General features: G+C 39.8%; 1 protein-coding gene across 1 annotated transcript in view; it reads left to right on the forward strand.

Moving 5' to 3' along the window:
* The first annotated feature begins 6,534 nt into the window (after positions 1-6,534).
* Positions 6,535-16,164, forward strand: part of hdac4 (histone deacetylase 4) — a 244,528-nt gene continuing 234,898 nt past the window's right edge. The window contains exon 1 of the mRNA XM_071340306.1: positions 6,535-6,990. The gene's annotated coding sequence lies outside the window, so the exon portion shown is untranslated. The remainder of the gene's footprint in view (positions 6,991-16,164) is intronic.

A 16,164-nucleotide genomic window follows, 5' to 3' on the forward strand; every position in this document is an offset into this window, starting at 1 on the left:
GCTGTAAATCGAGTACGCCTGGATAAGCTCCACTACGTCCCAGGAATTGAGAGGCTGTGCAGTTGAGCACAGTAACAATATGGGGTATATGGTGTTTCATTAACACCCTGGGATAGTGGCAGACACGTGTGCGTGTGTGTGTGTGGGCAGAAAATAGAATAGATACTTTATTGGCCATTTTGTGAGAAACAGAATACTAACACATGGTAAGCCGGAGCAGCACCCGAGAAGGGAGCAGTTTAGGGGTTAACTCACTAAGCAACGTCTTTTGGACCTGTCTGATCCGGACGTCTTTTGTTTGTCTTTTTTTCGGAACCAATCATAGACGTCAATGTTTCACAACTTTGGACAGAACAGTACAGCACAGGACAGTCAGGAATAAAAGTAGATTTTAAAAAAATCCCGGTACCAGACCTCCTACTGTATGTGGTTGGGCCTAATCATAGAATTCCATATAGAATCCCTATTAATTCAATAGGATCTCTGTGGGCCTAGTCGTAAAGATTTCTCATTGGATTTTTCAAAGGGCTCCTTTACTAGGCTACCTGAGCACATTCATCCACTCACAACATATTTCCAGGTCGTTTTCAATTAAAAGGGTCCAAAAAAGATCAATAGCAAAATCATAAAATACAGTATTACAAGTACACAGCACATGAAGAGGAAAGGAACATTTTAATAACTCGGAAATTGTGTTTTGTTCTGATTGACGATGTTAGACTGAAAATAACCCGCAAGGCCACATCTATCCCCTGGTGGTGCAGAGTGTTAATGATCTAGCTGCAGATCCGAAGAGTGCAGGTTAAATCCCCCATGTTTCTTTAAAAAAAAACTGAAATTGTAACTCAGTCCCTTCAGAAAGTATTCATACCCCTTGACTTATTACACATTTTGTTGTGTTTCAGCCTGATTTCAAAATGGATTAAATCTTTTTTTTTTCTCATCCATTTACACACAATACCCCATAATGACAAAGTGAAAACATGTTTTTATAAATGTTTGCAAATGTATTAAATTAAATGCAGATATATCTCATTTACATAAGTATTCACACCCCGGGGTCAAAACATGTTAGAATAACCTCTGGCAGCGATTGCAGCTGTGATTCTTTCTGGGTAAGTCTCTAAGAGCTTTGCACACCTGGATTGTACAATAGTTGCACATTTATACTTTTACATTTTCAAGTGTCAAGTTGGCTGTTGACCATTGCTAGACAGCCATGCTAGACAGCCTAGTCTTGTCATAGATTTTCAAGACGATTTAAGTCCTAACGGTAACTAGTCCATTCAGGAACATTCACTGTCTTCTTGGTAAGCAACTCCAGTGTGTATTTGGACTTGTGTTTTAGGTTATTGTCCTGCTGAAAGGTGAATTTGTCTTCCAGTGTCTGTTGGAAAGCAGACTGAACTAGGTTTTCCTCTAGGATTTTGCCTGTGCTTTTCTCTATTACGTTTCTTTTTATTCTAAAAAAACTCCCTAGTTCTTGCCGATGACAAGCATTCTCATAACATGATGCAGCCACCACCATGCTTGAAATATGTAGAGTTATACTCTGTGATGTGTTGTGTTGGATTTGCCCCACACATAACACTTTGTATTCCAGACATAAAGTAAAGTAAATTTCTTTGATAATGTTTTGCAGTTATACTTTAGTGCCTTGTTGCAAACAGGATGCATGTTTTGGAATATTTGTATTCTCTATAGGTGTCACGCCCTGGCCATAGAGGCTTTTATTCTCTATTTTGGTTAGGCCAGGGTGTGACTAGGGTGGGCATTCTAGTTTCTTTATTTCTATGTTTTCTGTTTCTATGTTTTGGCCGGGTATGGTTCTCAATCAGGGACAGCTGTCTATCGTTGTCTCTGATTGGGAATCAAACTTAGGCAGCCTGTTTTGCCACCTTAGTTGTGGGTAGTTGTCTGTGTTAGTGGCCTGTATAGCCCTAGTCAGCTTCACGTTCGTTTTTGTTGTTTCTTGTTTTGTTGGCGACATTTATATCATTAAAAGAAAATGTACGCTCACGACGCTGCACCTTGGTCCGGTCATTTCCCTGACGACGTTCGTGACAATAGGCTTCCTTCTTTTTTCTTGTCATTTAGGTTAGTATTGTGGAGTAACTACAATGTTGTAGTTGCTAAACCATGCTGGTCAGACCAGTTTGACAAGAATCTGACCAGCATGGACCAGCTTTGAAATGTACCGTATGCTGGTCTACATCAGCAGGGTTTGGATAGTGTTAGTGGATGGGAGGCCTTTGGTGGCATAGTATCCCTGGTATAGAAAGCAGAAGCCTTGCAGGGAAATAATTTACGTAATCATAATATTTTCCTCCGACAGAACAAAATAGGCCTCACTTCCAGATCTCAACACACCTCCATTCCCTTCAGTGACATCCATCTCCGTATCCATCCAACCATCCATCCATTGCCAGAAGCAGAGAAGCTTGATGTTTAATGCTGTGCTCGGTTCTCCTTTGCTTCACTGAGAGTGTAATATCCTCACGGTGATGTGCATTCACTGAGCAATCCACTGAAGCTGGTTTCTTCATGAGCAAAACTGAGTCCTTTCCATTATTTTGGGAGGGGATTGAATGTGTTGTCTCTTGACTTACAATGCGGGAAATTGCCTTGCCAAACAGTTTAGTGGACATTATCCTGTGAGTGGATGAGACTGCTATAGTGTGGTGTACATAGTGTTTTTTTTGTGTAACTTTTTTGTTTATTTGTAGCTCGAGAGGAAGAGCTAGTGATATAAGATCATTTTCTTTTTGAAGAGGAAATGTTCGGGAAGTATGGCTCAAATACTCAAACAATGCCATGTGATGGGTAAACAGCCTGTTGTACCAGTGACATGATTTGTTTATGCAATTTTTTTCTAATTGATCACTTGAATTCATAACTAAACAGAGCTATGAAAACTTTGGTCAATGCCGTAATGTTTGTGAAATTGCTCATAAAAATGATATCTGCACAAATGTGTGCTGCTCACACTTGATAACTGAGGCCCAGTGTGACTGGAAAAGGCTGGTGGAGCCATCGACCCAGAGTTTTCCTCTTAGCAATCAGAGTAGTTTAAAATCGTCATTTATGATATGTCAGTAGTGATGTAAAAATATATGAATGTAGATGTCGATGGCTCCACCTGCCTTTTCCACAATGTGCTGGAAATAATGATGCTATAGGCTCTTTGTTGAGTACAGCTCCCATCAGATGCTGTAGAGTTAGTCCGTCCAGTAATGGTATCGCTTATTCAAATACTTCTGCTGCATTAGGCAAAACGGCATTTTCATGTATAATCATGTAGATGCAGGTAATTTGCAAACATATGAACCAGAAATCTGTTTCTTCTATAGTAAATATCGAAATAATGGGATGTTGACAGAACCTCTCATTATTCATAACACTACTATTTAGCTTGGATGATTGTGCATCATTCTTGGCAGTCTTCCCGTCTTTGAACGCAAAGAGTCTGTGTGTGTGTCAGCGTGCGTGTGTTTCTGCGTGCATACTTATGTGTTTCCCCACCACATGAAAATGCATTGGCTTTCCATGGGATTATGACATGCAGTGAACAAATTCCAAATCTGCTTTTAACTTGTGATTTTTGTTAATCCACGCCAATACGTCATTTTTTGAGTGGTGCAGCAAATCGTCAGATAATGACTGACGTCAATGACCCCGACGACAAAGAGGAATGGGTTCATTAGTTCAAACTGCTTCTAGCCACTGTCATTATTATTTTTGACTGCACTGTTATTGATTATTACTGTCATTATTGCCAGTGCAGCCATATATAAACTCAGTACTTGGCAAGCAGCCAAATGACTAACACAATTTCAACAAATGTATTATAATGGTTTGACACAATTTCAACAAATGTATTATAATGGTTTATGACACAAAATAAACTATCTATAAATTAATAACAGTTTGTAAACTACTTATACACCCATTGATAAATACTGTTTTAAGTAGGCCAACCTTAATGTAAATATGTCATGACTTCAAGATGATTGGCGCCTTAAGTAGGAGCAGATCCTGAAAGTCTTTATCAAATCAATATTCTTGTAAACAAAACAACCTATGAGTGACTGTTTGTTTTGCTATTGATACAATTGCCATGTTCCCAACACAATCAGAATAGCTACTTCATATTTGAATTGTAAAAGTGGACCCACCTCAGTTTAATAGGCAATTTTAAAAAGCCATATAATAGCATCATGGTTGGGGAGTAACTGATTACATGTAATCTGATTACAAAAAAACGTATCAGTTACGTTACCAGCAAAAATATTTTAATCAGATTACATATACTTTGGAAAAAATAGATGATTACTTTTAAATTCAGAAAAGATGTTTGCGGAAAGAAAATACATAATGACACCAATTCAGCTTTGAATAAATGTGGAAGATTAAGTTTGTTCCACCTGAGCGAGTCTGACCACAAGTCAGAGAGCACTATGATGATGACCATCTTTCCTGTATTTTTTTTTTTTGTCTAGCCAACATAGTGTCGCTCACACTAAAAGATGTGGCACAGACGGGGTCACCGTACAACAGCGGTGGGCAAACTTTTTGGCTCGAGGGCCACATTGGGATTTTGAAATTAAACGGAGGGCCGCATTTTCTGGGGGACCAATTGTTTGTTAAAATCAATTTGCGGGGGCCTCCCGAGTAGCACAGCGGTCAAAGGCACTGCATCGCAGTGCTTGAGGCATCCCTACAGATCCGGGTTCGATCCCAGGCTGTGTCACAGCTGGCCGTGACTGGGAGACCCATGAGGCAGCGCACAATTGGCCCAGCGTCGTCCGGATTAGGGTTTGGCCGGGGTAGGCCGTCATTGTAATTAAGCATTTGTTCTTAACTGACTTGCGTAGTCATATAAAGGTTAAATAAATCAAAAATATATACACTACCATTCAAAAGTTTGGGGTTACTTAGATCCTTGTTTTCTGGTTAGAGCCAGTTTGCTCTGTTCTGTGAAGGGAGTAGTACACAGCGCTGTACGAGATCTTCAGTTTCTTGGCAATTTGTCACATGGAATAACCTTCATTTCTTAGAACAAGAATAGACTGACGAGTTTCAGAAGAAAGTTATTTGTTTCTGGCCATTTTGAGCCTGTAATCGAATCCACAAATACTGATGCTCCAGATACTCAACTAGTCTAAAGAAGGCCAGTTTTATTGCTTCTTTAATCAGGACAATATTTTTCAGCTGTGAAGGGTTTTCTAATGATCAATTAGCCTTTTAAAATGATAAACTAGGATTAGCTAACACAACGTGCAATTGGAACACAGGAGTGATGGTTGCTGATAATGGGCCTCTGTACGCCTATGTAGATATTCCATAAAAAATCTGCCGTTTCCAGCTACAATAGTCATTTACAACATTAACAATGTCTACACTGTATTTCTGATAAATTGTATGTTATTTTAATGGACAAAAAAATTGCTTTTTTTGAGATGCATATTATCAAGACATCAAAGTGTCACCAACAAAAAGGTAAACAATAGCCCTAAAGCAAATGCAGAATATGGCATTCATTTTTGTCATGTAAATAGCACTTTTCAGTAGTGCTCAAAGCATGCCATGAGCGCAGCATTTTTTTCTAACTCAAATCAATGAGCCCAACCAGTCCTCCATGACAACAAAATCATAAACAACAGACTAGGGCTGACTAATCAGTTTTTAGTTTTGGGGTTATGCTCAGGTAAAACAATTTTGCTAATCTATACTTTCATATTTCTATGTCCTATTCTTGAAGATCAAGGGGTATAAACATTGATTGGAATTACTGGAATTCTGATAGACTTTGTTTTTAATGTAAAGATATAATTAAATCATATTATATGTAGTAGAAAGCAATGGGTTAGACGAAGCCTACATAATCAACCCATAAAGTAAAATGTAACATCCATATATGGCCAGCTATGTAAACTTTAACATTGTTTTATCCTGCAATAAATGTCATTCAATTGCTAACATACATTTGTGTCTTCTTCCAACGCCTCTTGAGAAAGTAATCAGATTACGTTACTGATTTTGGGTAATCCAAAAGTTACATTACTGATTACAATTTTGGGCAGGTAACTAGTAACTAACGGATTACATTTAGAAAGTAACCTACCCAACCCTGGTCGTGTGATGCCATGCTGTCTCGCGAAAACAATGATGTGATTAAATGTAATTTAGCTACGAGCTGTGGCTCAAAGCAGCCTCATACACGTTTTCAGTCAGACATTCACAATTGCCATACAGAGTTGAAATACTGTATCTAGCCAACATTTTGAATTGAATAACATTGCTTGCTTGTGAACGTCAGAGCTGTAACGATTTGACACTTTGGCAAGCACAAACGCATACTAGTAGTTGTCCTAGTCATCGCTCCTGCTCGAGCGTCTACACATTCTGGGTGATGCGAAACAACTTCGTCATCTCACTGGCTTCTCTTGCGAGCTCTCATTGGCTATTGGCTATTGCTGATCACCCTCATATTGCATCTCCCGAACCGCTCACATTAAACTAGCGTCGGTCACGGCCCCTCGTCCCGAGTAGGCAACGAAATTAGGATTTTGTCGTGTAGCCATAAGGGGATAGTAATTGGAAGTAATTTGGGTTATCCAAAAATTACGTTACTAATTACAATGTTGGACAGGTAACTAGTAACTGTTACAGATTACATTTAGAAAGTAAGCTACTCAACCCTGAACAGCATTCTGTGGCAACATGAAGTTACTCCAGTGTCAAACAAGCCGACCGACATCATTCGGTGAACCCGCCTCCTAAGGAAATGCAGGAGAGCGCGACCACTGGGGTATAGCGCACGACACGTGATTTATTGGTTAGCCAAAATCCAGTATGGCGGAATCTGTGAATGACTCTCTCACTGTCGTTTTCTCCAACGGGTCCTAAATTCTACATGTTCGATAGAGTGGGGCTGCTGCATACGGAGCCTGGATAGAAATCACAACATTCAGGAGGGCGTTTGTTCAGGTAGCTTTCTTTTACACAAATACGACAATCTGATACAGCAGTTGTGAGATTGGACAATTTAAACCATGTTTGCTTGATTTGATAAAATTTGCAACACTATTCAGACCGAGGTGAAGTTGTTATCGTGATCTATTTCTTGGTAGCTATGGTTTTGACTTTCTTTTTCAATTCAAGTATCGCCTAGTTACATATATCTTTGGGAAGTGGTGGGTGTGTAGCATCTTAATGTCAGATAACATCTTAATGTCATAACGTATTTCATGAGTAGCTACATTACTTACACGGGCGATATTTTGAAGCAATACAGTGATCTCCATGGTCCAATACTCAAATCGGATAAACATGTAACGTTAGTCCTGTAAGATTCCACGAACACAACTGTTACATTATCACTTGAGCTCCCCAGTGTGTAACTAGTTGAAGTAAGATTATTGGGTTATCGCTGATTATGCATGTTACAAATTGACACTATTGCACTTTTGTGTGAATTCGTTTTTTAAAAATCTGTAGCTCGTGAAATCCTGTATGTTATTTCATGTAGTTAATGGAGTTAATTCGCAAGTGACAATTTTTCACAGCTGAGTTGGTATTGGTTGCTAATTCGAGGGTGTCCAATCATAAACGCATTTTTTGACCAATGAGTAAAATAAGGCCACAGAAAAAAAGTGGTAAAAAATATGGAAAATAGCATTGCGTCAGCTAGGCTGGATGTTGAAAAGCTAGCTGTTGAATTTAGCTGTTGAACTCTTTCTTCTCTAATCCGGAGTGTCATTACACTGTCATGACACATATAAAGTGCATTCGGGAAAGTATTCAGACCCGTTGACTTTTTCCACACTTTGTTACCTTACAGCCTTATTCTAAAATGGATTAAACTAAAATGTCTCATCAATCTACACACAATACCCCATAATGACAAAGCAAAAAAAGGTTTGTATATATTTTTTGCAAGTGTATAAAAAAAAAACACCTTATTAACATACGTATTTTAACCCTTTACTATGATTCTCAACATTGGGCTCAGGTGCATTCTGTTTCTGTTGATCATCCTTGAGATGTTTCTACAACCTGATTGGAGTCCACCTGTGGTAAATTCAATTGATTGGACATGATTTGGAAAGGCACACACCTGTCTATATAAGGTCCCACAGTTGACCGTGCATGTCAGAGCAAAAACCAAGCCAGGAGGTCGAAGGAATGGTCCGTAGAGCTCAGAGACGGATTGTGTCGAGGCACAGATCTGGGGAAGGGTAACAAAAAATGACCCCAAGAAAGCAATGGCCTCCATCATTCTTAAATGGAAGAAGTTTGGAACCACCAAGACTCTTCCTAGAGCTGGCCGCCCCAGCCAAACGGAACAATCGGGGGAGAAGGGCCTTGGTCAGGGAGTTGACCAAAAACCCGATGGTCACTATGGCAGAGCTTTAGAGTTCCTCTATGGAGATGGGAGAACCTTCCAGAAGGACAATCATCTCTGCAGCACTCCACCAATCAGGCCTTTATGGTAGAGTGGCTAGACGGAAGCCACTCCTCAGTAAAAGGCACATGACAGCCCGAATGGAGTTCGCCAAAAGGCACCTAAAGGACTCTCAGGCCTGAATGCCAAGCCTCACGTCTAGAGGGAACCTGGCACCATCCCTACGGTGAAGCATGGTGGTGGCAGCATCATGCTGTGGGTATGTTTTTCAGCGGCAGGGACTGGGAGACTAGTCAGGATTGAGGGGAAAGATGAACGGAGCAAAGTACAGAGAGATCCTTGATGAAAATCTGCTGCAGAGCGGTCAGGACCTCAGACTGGGGCGACGGTTCACCTTCCAACAGGACATCAACCCTAAGCACACAGCCAAAACAACGCAGGTGTGGCTTTGGGACAAGTCTCTGAATGTCCATGAGTGGCCCAGCCAGAGCCCGGACTTAATTGAACATCTCTGGAGAGACCTGAAAATAGCTGTGCTGCGACGCTCCCCATCCAACCTTGACAGAGCTTGAGAGGATCTGCAGAGAAGCATGGGAGAAACTCCCCAAATACAGGTGTCGAGGACTTGAGGCTGTAATCGCTGCCAAAGGTGCTTCAACAAATTACTGAGTAAAGGGTCTGAATACTTATGTAAATTTGATATTTCAGGGGTATTTTGCAAACATTTCTGTCAACCTGTTTTTGCTTTGTCATTATGGTGTATTGTGCGTAGATTGATGAGGGGGAAAAACTATAATGCATTTTAGAATAAGGCTGTAACGTAAAAAGTCAAGGGGTCTGAATACTTTCCAAGTGCACTGTATTTAGATCTGTTGTGACACACAGGATATTGCATCATTTCATGGCTGGTTATGACAACCTACATAAGAGTCAAAACCTACCACACTAGTTATTTCATGGTTACTTGTTTATGTTATTTAACATTTTCTGAAACTGACCATATTAAATGATCATTGCCCACAAATTGATGTCAGACATGCACCTACCCCAATACTCTGTTACTGATGACTGGGATGAGCAGATTTAAGGAGCAGGACAAGACACCCTCTTTTTGACTGATGACTAGTGACATAAGGGCATGTACATGATAGGCCTATCTGGCTTATATGATTATGATGGCCATAATGCTTCATGACAGTGTCATAAAGTGTATTTTCTGCAAGTTATTTAAAATATGATGGAAAAAACATGACTGTTAACAGAATTCATTACAACAACAACAAAGGACTTAAGAAACAAACTTTAAAATGAAAGGAAACTTCTTGGCAGGGAAAAAACACATTTGAATAAATGTGGGTTTTTGAGACTTATGTAGATGTCCTAAAATAACACAATATATGTCACTGCAGGTGTAAATATATGGGTCAGGATAGTGTTATGACAGCTGTTATGACCTGGTTATGACCGTGTCATAACGTGTTATAGCGCTGGGTATCATGTAAAGTGTTACCAAATTATCGTATCTAAATGTGAAATGTCATAGACTACAAATTAAAAGAACAGATCACTCTGGAGTCAGATGTTAGCAGAATGTGTAATTTAGCCTATAAAACAAAAAATATATGTTTTATGAAAGAATTAGGCAGGTCTGATGCTGAAAAAGAAAGGAAATTCTTGCCTATTACTTCTTGCATATTTTATTTGAGCAAAAAAGTAGTGTGTACTTCCAGTAGTTAGCTACACTTCTACATGGCAAAAAAAAGTAATTAACAACTGAAAACACTACAAAGGTTTTAATTTAGTTTAACTCCCACCAAGCTACTGCAAAATGTAGTTAAATTACTAGTTGAATGATATGTAGTCCACTACACCCAAACCAATACTGGTAAGGATAGATATCGATTTTGAGACGTGACATGTAGTATTTTAATATATGCTTTTTATATTAATGCGAAATTCCTGTTATTTTTAGAAGATTTCTCACAAAAACAAGCATATCTTTGTGAAATGTCAACAAAGCACCTTTTATTTTCAAAGCCTTTTACATTTAATTCCGCTCCCGTCATGTTAATTTCGTTTTTTACAACCCGCGGAAACAACTTTGCAGACAACCACCACAACATGTAAAATCCTCAAACGTCGCTGCGAGTAAGCGGCACCACTCTGTCAGCAGAGCTCGGTGCTTATTACCGGATGAATAATGTTATAAAATCCGACTTTGGGATATTTTCTTAATCATATGTAAGAGGAAGACCTCACTGAACAATTCAGAACAAATAATCATATTTGTCTAGGTAAAATTTAGTTTATAACATAAGGAAGTGAAATTTCATCACCAAAGTGCGTTTTCACCCACACTGGGCAGAGAGGGTGGACCCTATTTACCATATCGGATTCCCCACAATGTTTTCAGGTGACATTTAACAAATCCTACTGTTCACATCGATTTACGCTACTCAGTGACATCTTGTTTACTTCAATTAGTAGACCAGTAATTGCCAGAATTTTCTATGGCATCGATGTCATATTTGCTTAAAAATTGGCTTGTCCTTTGTGGAAGGCTACTCCATAATTTTATATGTTGGTGTTTGTTGGTGTTTGAACTGCAAATTTCCCCTTTAAGTTTATCTTAAACCTGTAACATTGTATTAAAGGCACAATATGCAGAAATCGCTCCGCCATAAAATTAGAATAGTTCGCCTAATTTCAGTTAAAACAAGCAATGTAAAGTGTAGAGAATCATTGTACCATCTAAACAGCTGTGAAATATATTTTAAATAACCAAAAATATTGTATTTTCAGCTGTTTGATGCTGATGTAGAAGACGCAAAAACTAAACTTAAAAATGGGGACCATAGACATGCCGCACATAGAACATATCTACTGCTTCTTAGGCTTGCTTTCAATGAGACTGACAGATCTATAACTCACATTTCTATGTGAATTTGGTCTGTTCTCCCAAAAAGTTTCATATTGCAGTTTTAACTTTATAGCATTTCAATACTTGTTTTGCAGGCTATATGCATTGCTATTGCATATACATGGAATTGAGGTAGTTTGTGTAATTAGTAGAATATGCACTGTTCCTTATTAATCATGTTATGATGTTGTTAGTGATTGTTCAAATGTGCATGTCAGAGTTTGTTGGTTTTTGCATGTGTTGAACTTGACTTATTGGGGTTATGTGTTGGTATTTGTAGGCCTATGTCTGTTTGAGTTCGTATATGAGGTGAGGTGACATCAGTGAATCAGGGTTATCTAAACTGGAGTCAGAGGGAGTGTCTCGATTGCATTGCCTTTATTCATTGCATTCTCTTTCCTCGCCTCCTACCCAAAATCCATTGGATGAGAAGGTCAAAGGGGAAGGCCCCCTGACCTTCTCATCAAATGGGTTTTGAGAAGGAGGCGAGGAGAGAGGACATGAGGAATCAAGGAAATGCATTTGAGATTCTCCCAGAGGCCTCAAATTAAGTAGTAAACATACAAGCTCTAATCTGTGCTCTTGTGCCTAGCGTCTAGCTGAAGCAATTTTTTCCACATTCCAGTTCTCAAGGACTGGCGTTCCTGACTCGTAAATTCCAATCCTCACAGGAAGAAGGTCATAGCAGCCTTTCAAGAACTTGGCACTGACAGAAGACCGCTCCTTAATGACAACTCGATCTCAGGGAAAGGGACTGAATGGTGTAACAACCCAAGTTTTCTACTGCTGAGAATAAAAATCTGTTTAAAGCCAGAATCCATAATTGCTACATTCATTTTTCGACTTACTGTATAAATGAATGATATTTACCCATTAATTCTTGAAGAATAAAACACATAAATGCCTCATAAGCTTAGTCAAATAGTCAACGCGTGTGCTGTATTGTATGGAGAGGTGGTGCAATATTTTTTGTACTCTATTTCTTAAAACTTATGTCTATTTTCCGTAACAACACCTGGCCAGATTCATCTGATTTCACAGGACATGCTTTGATACCAGGGTCGTGTTCAGTAGTGCACGTCATAGCAAACTTTTCAAATGTTTTGCAACAGAAAACAAAAATTAACCTATTAGATACGTTCAGTTAGTAACTCCCTGTTTCACTCTATTTCAAAACGTTTTCTCCCCACTGAACATGACTCAGCCAATAGAAGAATTCTCAGACCGTTGTGCCGGGGGCTCTGAGAATAGCCCTGGCTTCACCCTCCTGTACCCATTGCCCCCTCAGCCCTGTTAACAAACAGTTTAGCATCCCATTGAGCGGCTCGGAACTCAGACCCGGCTGTTGTTTATTTGGCCTGTTCCAGACGGTTTAAAAAAGTCCCCAAGAATTGGCAATTATGCAGAGTTGTCAATTAGAACGGTCTTGTTTGTTGACGTTGTCGCTCTAATGAATGCTAATGGTCCATTAATGTCAGGGAGACAAGGTGACATGACGCCTACGCCTCACCAGCGGGGCACAGTAAACAGAGTTTGCCTCGTTCTCCCTCATTCTACTGCTTGTTAAAGTGCTGCAGCGACTATGGAGATGTGAAGAAATGGAGGACGAATGATGGAGTGAGTGTGGTAACGTGAGTTTTTGAGAATGGCAGAGAACAGGTTAATGACATTGCGGAGGGAAGGTAGGAGAAAATAAAAGGAGAGACAGCGAAAGAAAGTGATGGTAAAATGGTGGTAGAGAGGGCAAGTTGACACGGATGTCGTTTAGAAGGCTCGGTAGATGGCAGGGAAAGTGTTCACTTCCTGCTTTTTGTTTGGCTGAAAATTGACTGGCTTTTGTGGCTGCGGCACAAGGCGGGGTGTCAGGATTTCAACTATAGAGACACGCCGAGCTGAGTTCATTGTCAATGTTGAGTACGTAACCACTCAATGCTGAGGCTTGGACGAGAACTTAGCCTACACATGACAGAATTTACATTTCCCATGTCTTTTCTTCTCCAGTGAGCTGAACTTGTAAACTAAAATAGCACATTTCTGACATAGTATTGCACTGTTGAAGAGACGTTTAACTCTGCTGCTAACATTTATAGAACTGGATAAGATGTTATTTTATTAACCAGATGTCTGTCAGCGTTGCTGCCACCTAAAAGTAAAATAGGATTTAATGCAAACTTATCTTTGTTTGACAGTTAGTCCTTCACTGTACTGAAAAAGCTGATTCCGCCTAAACTAGACAGAGACTAATGAGTAGGCCTATTATTAGTGCTGGGAATTGCCAGGGACCTCACGATACGATATGATCACAATACTTAGGTGCCAATACGATATGTATTGCAATTCTCACGATTCTATATGTATTGCGATTTGATACTGTGATTTTATTGCGATTCCAAACATATTGCTCACCATATATCTGCTGCAGAGGGAAAAGAGAGAGCCATGAGAAGACAGGTTTTGTTCAGTCCTAGAAATAAAAGTGCTGAAAATAAATTGGCTCCCTATTTTAAAAAGAAGACGGAGAACAAGCTATGAAGGAAAATTCCCTAAGCCAACCAGCACAAAAATAATATTGCGATATTGCTAATACAATACGATATATCATATATGTAACTGTATCAAATCCCCCTCCCCCATCACTACCTGTTATGTGCTTATATTATTTTTGGGATTCATTATTTTATGCTGTAATAATGTTTGTTTTACCACATGGTTGATCAGCATCTAGAAAATCAGGAAGTAAACTCTGCACTATAAGATTACAAGGCAACGTTTGAGAGAAATGACTGCATACAGTGCATTCGGAAAGTATTCAGAAGCTTTGACTTTTTCCACATTTTGTTATGTTACAGCCTTATTCTAAAATTGATGAAATATTTTCCCTCCCTCATCAATCTACACACAATACCCCATAATAACAAAGCAAAAACAGTTAATTTTATAAAATAATAGAAATGGAAATACCACATTTACATAATTATTCAGACTCTTTACTCAGTACTTTGTTGAAGAACCTTTGGCAGCGATTACAGCCTTGAGTCTTCTTGGGTATGATTCTACAAGTTTGGCACACCTGTATTTGGGGAGTTTCTCCCTTCTTTGCAGATCCTCTTAAGTTCTGTGAGGTTGGATGGGGAGCGTCGTTGCACAGCTATTTTCAGGTCTCTCCAGAGATGTTCGATCGGGTTCAAGTCCGGGCTCTGGCTGGGCCACTGAAGGACATTCAGAGACTTGTCCCAAAGCCACACCTGCGTTGTTTTGGCTGTGTGCTTAGGGTTGATGTCCTGTTGAAAGGTGAACCTTCACCCCAGTCTGAGGTCCGGAGTGCTCTGGAGCAGGTTTTCATCAACGATCTCTCTGTACTTTGCGCCGTTCATCTTTCCCTCGATCCTGACTAGTCTCCCAGTCCCTGCCGCTGAAAAACATCCTCACAGCATGATGCTGCCACCACCATGCTTCACCGTAGGGATGCTTTCAGATTTCCTCCAGACCTGACTTGGCATTCAGTTCAATCTTGGTTTCATCAGATCAGATTATCTTGTTTCTCATGGTCTGAAAGTACTTTAGGTGCCTTTTGGCGAACTCCATGTGGGCTGTCATGTGCTTTTTACTGAGGAGTGGCTTCCGTCTAGCCACTCTACCATAAAGGCCTGATTGGTGGAGTGCTGCAGAGATGGTTGTCCTTCTGGAAGGTTCTCCCATCTCCACAGAGGAACTCTAGAGCTCTGTCAGAGTGACCATTGGGTTCTTGGTCACCTCCCTAACCAAGGCCCTTCTCCCCCGATTGCTCAGTTTGGCCGGGTGGCCAGCTCTAGGAAGAGTGTTGGTGGTTCCAAACTTCTTCCTTTTAAGAATGATGGAAGCCACTATGTTCTTGGGGACCTTCAATGCTGCAGAAATGTTTTGGTACCCTTCCCCAGATTTGTGCCTCGACACAGTCCTGTCTCGGAGCTCTACAGACAATTCCTTCGACCTCATGGCTTGGTTTTTGCTCTTACATGCCCTGTCAACTGTGGGACCTTTTATATAGACAGTTGTAGAAACATCTCAAGGATGACCAATGGGAACAGGATGTACCTGAGCTCAATTTTGAGTCTAATAGCAAAGCGTCTGAATACTTATGTATATAAGGTATTTCATTTAGTTATTTTTAATAAATTTGCCAACATTACAAAAAACCTGTTTTCACTTTGTCATTATGGGGTATTGTGTGTTGATTAATGAGAGAAAAAAATGATTGAATCAATTGTAGAGTAAGGTTGTAACGTAACAAAATGTGGAAAAAGTCAAAGGGTCTGAATAGTTTACCGAATGCACTGTATATGCAGCCAGTCCATAACATAATGGATACAGCGAATGTTAAAGTTCATCAACAGAATAACCTCAAAACATTAAATCTCAGCAAGTAACAATTCAAGCCCACAAAGCTATATTTAAGTGATAATGCCTGAGAAGCCGGTGTTTGGAGGATATATTGGCACGGGTGTTGTTAGACCCGAGACGAGGTTGAGGGCTGGCAAACCGTGCAAATATATCCTCCAAACACCGGCTTCGAGGGCATTATCACTTTTATACAACGGGTTAAACATATTCAAATAATGATTGACATAGTTTCATTAAATGTTAATTTGATAAATTTATTCATACTATTTCATCCTTCCACAAGATATAGTCCCGACACAAATTAAGGGTTACTATAGACAGTCGTTCAGTCTTTTTGTTCTGTATCTATGGACGCAACCCAGTCGTTCATTCTAAATGTTCCATTGCCATACTGGCTGCTTTTTATAGTGGAGATCAAGTTTATAAGTTGCCTGGATGGGCTGATGAGACAGTGGAT

The sequence above is a fragment of the Salvelinus alpinus genome, chromosome 14 (genome assembly GCF_045679555.1).
Source record: "Salvelinus alpinus chromosome 14, SLU_Salpinus.1, whole genome shotgun sequence".
Lineage (NCBI taxonomy): Eukaryota > Metazoa > Chordata > Actinopteri > Salmoniformes > Salmonidae > Salvelinus > Salvelinus alpinus.